Here is a 9,400-nt window from a genome sequence, read left to right as displayed (position 1 = left end):
TTGTGGTACTGCTGGTAAGTCATTCCGGGATTGCCATATTGGAGCAATAACAAGGCTTTTGAAATGGACGCAGGATTCCATGCTCTTGAAATGGAACACATTGAGCTACCAGAAGTAATGTAAGTATTGGATAAGAATGCCACATATTAAATTAAATTTAAAATCAGTGCCTCTGTACCAGTAATTGTGGAAATAAATTGTTCAGAGGCACACATTTTGACAAATGGGTGTTAACACTTATACCTGTGCATATCCCATTTCTTCGCTGTCAGCACTTTAAAAAAAGACAAAGTTTTATTAAGAGTAATACTGCAGCACTAAATTCAGTCTGTTCGAGTAATCTGTGGCCTGATGCCCTACAGTGCATTAAAAAGCTCATGAAGTGAGCTCTGGTTTTTTGCTTTCAAAAGTTGTTACAGATGGTGAAACTACATTCAACATCACTGTTATGCCTTCTGCTAGATAAATGGGGAGATAAAAAATCAGAAACGAACCCAATGTCTAATGTCAAAACCATTTAACGTTTCAAACCTCTGGACAGCTTTATAAAGTTGCCCAGACATGGTTAATTATGACGAGTTCATCACAGCTGTCTGCGTAGGCTACTCCTGCCTAATGTCTATCAGATGCGTCTTTCAGATGTAACATGCATTATGTAAATGCCCCGTGCTTAAGTTCGCTCAGGTTATACCGCTTCCAGCGTTTACGTTTTTTTTTTTTTTTTTTTGGGGTAAACCGTGTGGGCGAGCGTTCCCGGGTCGTCCCCGATTCGAAAGGAAAAAGTGAATCGGTGTCAGGCTTTGAAAGGGACACTGGAGGGATATGTTTTCCTTCCACATTTCACATTCCACTCTGTGATCGTCAGCGATAAAAATAGCTGTTTAGTTAATTTTCTAAACAAATATGCAATCGTTTGCTTTTTGTTCAATCCATGCAGGTTTGACAGTGTTATCTTTGAAATGTTACAACTGATGATTTACAGTTTTAACCTAACGCTCAGTCCATTTCTATGTTATTATTATTATTTAAATTTTTAGTAGCAGGATTGGAGCTTCACTCCAAATGTAAACATATGATTAATTATACATATTCAGTGAAAGGAATTTTAAAGCCACACTGATATTAGGTTTATGCCACTTAACTACCAATTGTAACTTCTGTCATAAAATAAATGTCAGGCTTATCAGATTATATATTCTTCCCATGACTTTAGTCTAGAGAGTGTCATGATAGAGGACTTTACTAGTCCAATTGACTAGTCATGCCATTCAGTCTTCCCATTTTTGGAAGCAGCTAACACGTCATAGTTTCCATGCAATCACTTATTTGCCAAAACTTGATCTGATGACATCTTTGGTAAATTATATCTCTACAAAAACACATATCTCTACAAAAACACATGAGCATGTGTGGTCACTGGTAATTTCTATAGGAGACCCTAAAAAGTACCAAAGTCTTGGTGCTGGATATCTATTGGGCATAAATTGGTGGATGGTATACCTGCCATCCCAGTGAGGTTTGATGCGCTTGAAAGATAACAGCTCCAATACTGTGCTAACAGCCTGCATGCAGGGACTGACTGAGTGGCAGTGGACCTTTGAACAGGTCCTGGGTCAGGTGACCTTGCAAGCCACTGCCAACAGTCCGTACAATACAGTACACTACATCTGCACCTTAATACTAGAATAGAGCATGAGTAATGCCTTTGGTCGCATGGAGGATAAATTAAGTCACACTCCCCTGACCTTGCTATGAATCAATCATAGCATTTCTGTGGGGAGTCCCTGTTGCAGAGCTCTCAGCTCAGAATGCTGGTCAACACTCAGTTCTTAATAAGATATCTTCCAGTGCTGAATGTGCCCGCATCCCATATTGTCTTTTAAACATGGGACATATTCTTCTCATACTTCTTACTCACTCCTTGCCTTCTCAGTTATTTTCACTATTTCATACTTTCAAAAAAATATATATTTTCACATCTCCGAACACTAGAAAAACAACGGAGAGGCAGTTAACCATCCTGTCTTCTTCAAATGATGCAACCCAATGTAATTGTTTCTGTTAAGGAAAATAGCAAAATACTAAAGAAAAAAAGCAATGGATATATTGGCCAAACAAAAAAAAAACACAAAAAAACAGACTTGATTGGCAAGTTCTCTTTAACCACAAACCAAGAATAGAGTTCCATTTATTACACTATATAATAGTTGAACATTCCATAGTGGAATGCCAATAGAGATCTCAACTCTCCAGAAATGAAATGGCTAGAACGGGGGGGGGAGTAAGAGTGTAACTCCACCTACCATACCTTTGATGCCTCAGAGCAAAACAAGCTTAGTTAAATGGCAGTGGAGCACAAAAACCTGACACATATAACCCCCCTCTCCAAAAAAATAAAAAAGTCCCCTTCAAGTCCTCTTCAAAGGATCACTTTTAGATTGGGCGGATTCCTCTTCAGTTCCTCGGACAAGACTCAAGTAGGAAGGCCCTCTCGTGGATCTAAAAGCGCACCACTACATTGCACACTCTTTTTCTGCTCTCCACCGGCTCCTGTATCATTTGTCTCCACGTTCCCATTCATCACCAGCAGGTTGTGTGCTTCTGTCCTTTAAGGGTACTTGTGAGCCACCATCAAGGGCGAGATCAAAGTCGCTGTTGACCAATTACTCGTAAGGAAGTGGTGTGAAGGTTGATGTGCCCGAAGAGACCATTCTCCATTTTGTGTTAATGAGGGTCTGTTTTATTAAAGTTAGGCAAAAGGGGAATCGGCAGATGACTTGCCTGTTATTTCCATTTGAGGCCCACGATGTTTGCTACCAAGAGAAAGTGAAATGTCTACTTTACTGTTTCATTCATTATTACACTTTTGATGATTAACAGTACTAACTGAATATTTTAGTTAAAACCTGTAATTACTTCCACATAGTGTATTAGTCCAAACCACAGTCAGGTACTGTAACTGTTTTTGGTTCTCAATGGCATTAATTTTATTATATGTAATATACCAGGGATATTAAATTAATTAGCTAAGTGATGATTCATTCATCACAGTGGTTTCAAATTTTACCCTATCGGAGAGCTGATTTATAAGAAATCACTCAGGTCAGCAAGATAGAACAGATATGATCTGTTCTATCCTTTTGCAGTTTTATCTTGCCATTAACTTTTTTGTGTGCTGTTTGATCTGTCATTGCTTGTCTTTTTGAGTCTGTATTTTTTGTTGTTGTTGTTGTCCTGTTTGTCCTTATTTTACTTATCTTTTATTTTAACCCTTTTCAGTAACTTCAAACACTGCTGAGTTGTAACTGTATTATTATGTAACTGTTCCATAATAATAATAATAATAATAATAATAATAATAATAATAATAATAATAATAATAATAATAATAAATCAATGTCTTAAAACACATAATGCAGTCTTTTAAACCAAGCCCTTCATACTGGTAACAATAGCACATTCTGACTGTAAGATTTCACATAGGCCTCAGTGCCAGCAGGACACTCCTTTTGTCATATGAGATTTCTGTAGTCTTTCTGTAGTATTATGATCTGGTGGCCTACAATTCTATGGAAGAGGCTACACATGGTCATGCCACCTGTTCTGTTCTTATTGTGCCTATTGTATTCGGTGTGGGTAAACAAGTGCTTAAAAAAGGTGACAAATTTACAGGAATACAAATCATTATATATGTGTAATAATAAATAGAAGAACTTCACGCATATGTCAAAAGCCTGTCTAACAATCTATGTATGGTCCAGAAATAATAAATAATAAACTCGGGTTGAAAGAAAAAAGCAAAAATTAAACGTATATCCGGAAATATATATTTTCTCCTGATATGCGTTTTACTCACTTAAAATGTGGACTTCTATGACAGGTGTTTTTAATCATAGATTATATTGTAGGGCTAAACAAGTTTCTGGAACGCAGTTTTCCCCCTGAAGGATTCTTTACGCTTACTGTCATATTTTATTATAATCTCACCGTATGCTAAATCGTTTTATCCTTCAGCAACTGGCTCTTAGGTAATCCTCTACCTTCGGTGTCCGTTTGTTCCCATATCAAATTAATTTGTCTGGGCTTGGCCCGGCGACTTTTCAGTTGCACAGGCACTGTAGTGGTCGCTAAACCACAAAAATGTTAGGAGCAAAAATGACACGCACGGCGACTCATCAAAAGCGCACTTGCTGCAGGTAAATGGAAGCTAAAGGACTTCGAATTTGCTATGTACTGTTACAAACATTTCCAAGTAGACTACGTTTTAGGGCGCAATAGCTGTTACGTCGCTCTTTGGCCGAAAGAGTTAATCGATGGGTTAGTGAGAAGAGAAAAACAGAATCGGTCCTCTTTCCTGTCCCGTTTGAAGAAGATGCGAGTTGGCAGCACTGGAAAAGCTTGAAGATTAATGGTGTAAAGGGGGGCTCTGACAGCCTTTCCGCCGGTCGCGGTCCTCCTGGGTGGGCCGATTGGTCTTGGATGTCACTTTTGCTACTTAATCTTGTGTATGTGAAACAGGCTGACGTGCCTGGTGAACTGGGTGGAACTCTGCGTGGACATAAACTGCCCTCTCCGAATCTTATCTTGTTTGAAATACTTTTATATTTACGATATTATTTTTTAAATGACAATGCTCAAAAGTTATAACACAAACACAACCTGGAATATTATTATTATTATTATTATTATTATTATTATTAGTCTCGGCCATTCAGAATCTGATATAGGCTATCGGTAATAATTAAATTTCGTATTTCAGGGATAAATCCACACAATGAGCCTATTTTCATTATTGTTTCAGTGAAGAAGCGGCCTGTAAACTCTTCTGTTGCTTCAACTTGTTAACGCCGACGATGCGATCTTCCAATATTAGACTAAACGGCTTAACTCGCCCAGCCACTGATTGCCACAAATGTCAGGCAAAACAATTCTCCAAGAAATCAGGCAAGGCAAGCGGTTTTAGCTTTTGAACCTACGGCTTAGAGACACTCACCCGCCCTTTTCAGTTCGCAAGTGATCGTGTGAGGGTACGTTTTGAGTAATCACAGCATGCACATCATTTGGAGTTATTCTATGGAATAGAGGGATTCCCAGACAGGCCATTCCTATAAATGAGCAGATGTTTTCTTTTTTGCGGGTGTATGGGGGGCAAACGGGCTACGGCCTTATGGGTAAATCTTGCCAGACGCTCATGTCGAGCTGGCGCTGCGAGGCTCACCAGGTCTAGTAGAGATGCAATTACCAATTCCATTTAGTAAAGGCGGAAAGGGGGCGATATGCATCCATGAGCTGCCACTGAAAACACATTATATAGGGGAAATTCCACTTTACTCAAGAGAGGATTCATTTCCGTACACGGAGAAATAAAGGGGAACTTAAAACTCCTGAAATCTCAAACTGTAACTGATAGGAAAAAAATCGAATGAACACATCCTGTTAATTGTTGAAATCATACATACATTCGTTTTACCGTTGTAAAGTGCATATAAAATACCCCTAGGTCTTGAATGTTAGCGAGTTATTTTCATTATATAGATGATACAGAGTAATCAAGTAGCCTAGCTTGGCCATGCGCCTTCGGCTACTTCACCATCTGCCAAGTTATTCATACAAGAGCTCATTCATGCCACCAGTGACATGTTCAGTGTTTCAGTTATTTCATTAAAGTCAAGGCCTGTGAGAGAGTAGTCACGTGGTTTTGTCAAAAAACTATTCACAGGAATAGGTATAAATTGGCCTTGGATATATATTATGCAGGTTGAAACGTTCTAAAGACAGCTGTGAATGAATACCAAATATCTACTTTAAAACAAAGCGCGAAGCATTGATATCTGACACCCAGTATATAGCAGCACTGTGCTTTGTTTTCACAAGTAGAAAACTGTAACAGTAACACTAGTTATGTGAACAAGGTAATTAAGATGTGCAATATTTCAAAAGATTACATTTTTTTTTGAGTTAGGCTACACAGGTTTTTGATATTTTACTTGGACGACTTGTTAACCTGGTTCTATCTAGTATTCCCTGATACCATTGATTCAGATCAGCCTGAGTGTTCTTTTATCACTGGACCCAGATCATCAAACAATTGGATCTACTGATTATTTATTTATTTGTTTGTTTTTAAATGCTGGAAGTAAAGCAATATTATGCAATAACATCTTATGTGGTTTGGGTGGTTTCCACATCCATCAACGTTGCATTTAATTACATGCAATGAAGATTCAGTTCTTTAGGGAAAACAGGTGCTTTTTATCCTTGGGAACGGCATGTTTATTTTCACTTTGGAAAGTTACTTTCCTCGGTTTCGCTTAAAACATTTGTATTTGATCGTTAAAAGCGTCCCACATGGCGTCGTCATCACGGATACTCTCTGCTGTAAATTGTTTGGATTCGATGCGAAGTTCACTCACTGAGTCGGGTCGACGGCCCCCGGAAAGATCATTACTTTAAAGCCGACTATAACGCAATAATTCATTATTTACACTGATAATAAGGGATTTATTAGCTGTTGCTTGGTTGAATACGTGTGTGTGGTTACCCTACTTTGACCAAGCAGCCAAATGAAGGGAACCTAGATTGCGGCTTCTCCTGTTTGTATTGATTTTCGTTTATCTTAATATGATCATTTTTGAAAATTTACTGTAGAAATCAGAGACTTTACTGACGGACGAAATGTGGTACAACTGCGACCCAGCGAACATATATGTGTTGAATACTCAGTCTAAAATTGCTATATTTGATTGAAAAGTTAAAGTTTTCTAGCCAACTAGGACATCGCCGTGGTTGCTGGGGTGGCATGTCCTGTTGAAACACTGTATACACTGTATATAGACTATGGAAGCCCAAAACAGAGGCACGTAGCTGGCGTACTGCCACCTCAGAAGAGAAGGCTGGGTTCAAGGGCGACTCCTCTGGTCAATTGGATAACAGCAGTCTGCTTTTCACCAAGTGCTTACAAATGGCTTGATATACTTAGACCTTTCGCATAAGGTCTAAGTATGTCTAAAGCTGTTTTATCACACGAAAAACCAATAGCACGACCAGTGATTAATTAGGTCATTTGTTTTGCACCAATCATTGGTTCTGTTGTTAGTTTTGCACGTGTGGTAAGGTTTTGCGTATGCTAAAGGTCTTAGTAGATCAAGTTGAAGTGTAGTCTTATTGCAATAACTGCTGGGCTGCAGAGTGAGAAAAAGCAGTGCCAGTCTCCAGAACTGAAAGCATATGAATCCGACTGGACAAAATTGAAAGAATGTAAAAAAAAAAATTAAAAAAAATCATGGAGTGGATAAGAAAAAAAAAAAGGTAAACAGTCAATTCCCAGCATATGGGGAAAATAAATCAGTGCTGTAGGTCCAGACGATTCAAAATCAAAACACCATGGGTCCCCAAGTAAAGACACGCTAACCTCCCGCCAACCTCACAAGGAGAGTGCTCAAGTGGAACCAGAGGGCACGGGGAAGAGGGGAAGCATAAATCCACCGGAACAGAGGCACAGGAAATGAGCCGAAAGAGGCCAGTTTCACCTGCAACTTGTGACAACACAACACAAGGACGAAAGCTGTGAAACACAAACGGGCCGCACAGTTTGAGTAGAGCTGCAGCACTGTTACAGTATGATTAAACCTTTTCAGGTGTAAGATTGCAAATATGTGATTATAATGTTCTTAACTGAACATCTAACGCTGATGTGACAATCACTACAGGCAATTGGAATTCTGAAGAGAAAAAAAAATAAGAAAAAATTCCAGAAAATCTACTCTTCAAGGGGTTAAAAGCAGAACTTAACATGCATTGTTTCAGTACATATCGAAACAGTGTAAATAACTCTGAATCAGGGAATCGACTGAACTAATCAATAATATTCTGTAGCCCTGTTCAATTATAGTAGATCTAAAGAACTAAAGATAAATCTTTATTATTTAATATTCCATCCCCTCTTCCAGCTGAGTTGATACAATTTTGTTCTGGCTTGAAGAGACACCAGAAATGACAGTATTACCACCCTGCATGTAATTCCTGTATGCTCTACCAGTAAATGACTGGAATATCCCACACTGGAAGTTGACGAAATGTTCAGATCTTGCATTAGGTTAAAGACACAAGGGTTGTAATCTCCACCCCTGGATGAACTTTCGAAACGCTTTCTTTATTATTTTTTTTCTTAGTGGGGGGTGGAGACAGAGTGAAAGAGAGAGAGATGTTCTTCTGACCCTGTTGTTCTCTGTCGGACAACAAAGAAAACAAGCTGTATTTTTTCTTAATTAGTGAGGCTGGGTTCCCTTGTGTCACACGTTTGGGTTTAGTTTGCTTTTGTTTGCTTTTAGGCTACGTGCCTGAGGTGTCAGCCACCAGGGAACCAGACCTTCGTCATCACTCGCCACGACGGGCCAGAGTTCTGTGAACAAACAGGGTGCCGGATCACAGCAAACTAGTGCAGGGAAAAGGTTCTGAGGGACAATTATGGACTCCTAGAAGTTATGGAAAGCTGAGCATTTGAAAATCAGATTAACGTAAAAACAACAGACTTTTAGGACACGAAAGGCAAAGTCAAACTTTTAAAAACGAGTGAAACAGTTGACTTCCTCTTCTCCAGATCGTGTGAATGAACTTCTTCCTTGAGTTTAATTGAATCCTATTTAAATAGTTAGAAATATTAGGGAAATAATATCTTACCTTACTGCATGCCAGACAAGTTGCTAATGCTCTCAGATAATTTATATTCACTGTTGAACAATGTGTATTTGGGTTTTAAAAACTAAATAATATGTTCTTTTAATGCATGCCCACACTGATAATATTACTTTTATTAGCATGGAACTTCATACTCAATTTATTGGCCAAATTACACTGTCATTAGCTCATTTGTAAAATTCTTAACTTGCAACAAGATAATAAACAAATCATTTAGTATTTTTAGTAAGAAACTCACTGCTTAAAAACAACTCAATTTTAATTTATACTGACCACTTATTTATGCTTTTTAAGACAAATCTAAGAATGTTTAATTGTTTTTAGCCAATATAATTTATACAAAGCAGAGATGGAAAAAAATGTTGCTTAAATATGATAAATATACAGCATTAAAAAAGAATGTTCTTTTTGTATACAACATTGAATACATGATGAAATCAAATTTGATATTGGCTAACACCGTATCTAGCTTGGCACAAACACCTTGCTGGAACCACTTATTAAAATTGCTCTTGAATTTCTTGGTCTAGCCTGAAATTTCTGTTGCAGCTGACATCACCTCCAGCTTTCATGTAATGTTTATTTTACAAGCAGGCCAACTGACACGTGTGGAAACACCTAAAACTGACGCAAAGGCTCCGGCTAATTTCCTAAGATGCCAAAAAAAGGACTCTTGCGGACTGAGCCCCACACCCACCCTGGC

The sequence above is a fragment of the Anguilla rostrata genome, chromosome 10 (assembly GCF_018555375.3).
Source record: "Anguilla rostrata isolate EN2019 chromosome 10, ASM1855537v3, whole genome shotgun sequence".
NCBI classification, from domain to species: Eukaryota; Metazoa; Chordata; class Actinopteri; order Anguilliformes; family Anguillidae; genus Anguilla; species Anguilla rostrata.
Note: the sequence above shows the minus strand (reverse complement) of the source record.